Genomic DNA, 2,910 nt, shown 5'->3' on the forward strand with positions numbered 1-2,910 from the left:
GTGTGTGTGTGTGTGTGTGTGTGTGTGTGTGTGTGTGTGTGTGTGTGAAGGGAGAGACATTTAAACACTGCAGGAATGAAGGATAATTTTAAAATCCATCAAGCAAAGTTGAGACAGAATGACATGGTGAGCATGAGTCATTCTTACAAGGGTCCCACGCAGCCCTCTTTGGGGAAACCTGAAATTCATTTGCTCCATGGCTTTCTTCTCCCATAATTCCTAAACTCTTCCCCATGTTCCTTAGTCCTTCTGTTCTCCCCTAGTCACTCCCCCCACCCCCGGTCCAAGTCCTAACTACTAAATATGTAACTCTTGCCACAAGGAACAGGAACTCTGCATTAATGAGAGCCCCAAGGATGCTGGATTGTGCCAAGAAAATGGGTTGAAGGGGACAAATGAGAGAAAGAGAGGACTGGAACTCTCCTTCAAGCCCCTCTCCTAGGAGGTCAGGCTCCATTCACCATTAACATTGGGTTTTGTAGCACTCAAACTCAGAACAACATTTCTATTTTCTATTTAGATTTACACCTTTCCTTAATGATCATGGGGAGAGGAGGCTGGCAAAAACATTAATGGATACAACTCTAGAAACTAGATAACATGGGTGAGAAGGGATGCTAAGATAGTTCCTGCCCTCAAGTGAAGAGAGAAGATAAGCCAAAAAGAGCTGCTGAAAAGACAGAGATATGGCATGGAGCAGTCAGGGAAGTGGCCTGGAGTCATGGGCCCCAGCAAGATAAGGCAATGACTGATGTATCAGAATTGAAGGATTCAGGGCAGAGTCCAGGTCACCAGTGGGGAGAAGGTGGATGTGATGGTCCTAGTAGAGGTAGCATGGTGTGGAGAGGGCTGAGAGTCCTTTAGAGTTCTATTTGCTTAGTGATTTTATTGAGGAATGACATTGAGCAAAGATGACCTTTCTCTGGAAGGACTTGTCAATGACTTTTTCCCTCCCTTCTGTCTCTCCTGCTCTTCCCTCTCCCTGCTTTCTCTTAGAGCGATGTGCTGTGATGGTGCCAGAGATGCATGGACACAGCCCGTGCCCAGCCTACAAGTCCCAGGAGCTCATCCCTGCCTTGGCCACAGGGGAAAGCCCTGAGCTTGGTGTTGCTGCCCACCGACACATCCTGTCCTTGCCTGAGGAGGAGACATGGCGCCAGCACAGCCCAGGCATGATGTCCACCCAGACTTCTGCTCTGCTAGAGCCCGAGGCCCTGGAAGATACAGGGGCCCTACCAGGATCCCCACGTGCCCTGTGCTTCGATGCCTCCTCTGTTTTCTTCCCCATGAAGGAGGGTGAAGGCTCAGGATGGGAGGGCAGCAGTGCCCTCGATGCCAGTTTGAGCCCATTCCTCCCTGTGAGCCCAGAGGTCATGAAGCGGAGGCGGGGAGGGCTCATTGAGCAGAGGGATATCATCAAGGCTCACGAAGCCCACAAGATGCAGAGCACACCTCAAGCCCGGCGGAAAGAATGGGAGTAAGTACAGGCCCTTCCTGGGCTGGGGAGGTAGGTAGGACCCTCCTGAGAGGAGTGGGGGAAGGAAATGGTATGGGTCAATGGGGTCCTGTGGGAAAGGAGGAGAATGGCCCATGGGTCTAATTATGGCCATAGTGTGCACATTGTATGTCTTTGGAATAGAAAGCAGAAAGAGTTTCCATTCTCATGCTTCTACTGATGCTTCACATAACTTTTTATGAGCTGCTTGACTTTTCTGGGTCCCACTTTGTCCACCTGTAAAATGGGATCAATCAGGCTTGCCTCTCTACCTACTTGAGGAGGCTTCTCCAAGGATGAAAGAGCTGTGTGACATGCTTGGAGCCTCTCTGAAGAAAAGAGTTGGGTAAATTTATGGGGGAATCAATCAAAACAGAAATTATCTCATCTTTCTGTTAAGAATTGCTGTTAAACAACCCCAGTTTTTTTTCTAACACCATTCTTGGGGAAAACGAATAAAACTTTTGGAGCATCTCTTTCTTATTCAAAGAGAGAACTCTGTCCAAGATGGGTATCTGTCTATTGCCAGAGGTTATAGGTTCTTCTGACCTTGCTCATGGTCAGGGCTTACAGAGGTCAAGGATTTACATGGCTTTAATCTTTTCTTAAATAAAATTTTTTTAAACTGTTGTTTTTACATCATCTAAATTTCCTAATATACCTCTCTATCATTCCCATCTCTAACTTCTTTCCATTCAGACATTCTTTAGAGCTAAGAATAAAAAAGGAAAACAGAAAACAATTCAGCAAAACTAACCAACATATTAAAGTCTGACATTTTATGTACCCATAGTCCCTTCCCTCTGCAAATGGTAGGGGCTGAGGATGGGTGGGTGGGGTGATATCCTCTAATATCTCTTCTTTAGGACCAAGCTTGGTCATAATAATTTTATAGCATTCAGTTTTAATTGTTTTGTTATTGTTTTAATTTGTATCATTGTAGTCATTTCATCTATTGTTTTCCTGGATCTTCTTCCTTCACTTTTTTATCAGTTCACGTGACTTCCCAGGCTTCTCTGAAGCACCATTTCCTATAGTATGTATGACTTTTTTTTTTTTACAAACTTTAACCAGATACATGACTATTTAGGATCTAAGCAACCACTTCCAAGAGCAAAAGGTAGAAAGTAAAGGAAATTGAGCCTGGAATTTTCTCCCAATTGTCCTAGTTTGATCAGACCTATGATTTTCCTCCCTCTAGGGAGCTTGAGCTGGGAGTAAGGAACTTCATCTACCAAAGCAAATCAGCAACCTCCCCTGCAATTTAGAGTGTTACAGAGTTATTTGAAAGGTTGAGTGACTGTCCTAGGTCACACAGCTAGTATCTATCAGAGAATGGACTCAAACCCAAGTCTTCTTGACCCAGAGACCAACTCTAGTCATTATACCATGTTACATCTATGCCATGTATATGT

The sequence above is a fragment of the Vombatus ursinus genome, unplaced genomic scaffold (genome assembly GCF_900497805.2).
Source record: "Vombatus ursinus unplaced genomic scaffold, bare-nosed wombat genome assembly UNPS02014789.1, whole genome shotgun sequence".
Classification (NCBI taxonomy): domain Eukaryota; kingdom Metazoa; phylum Chordata; class Mammalia; order Diprotodontia; family Vombatidae; genus Vombatus; species Vombatus ursinus.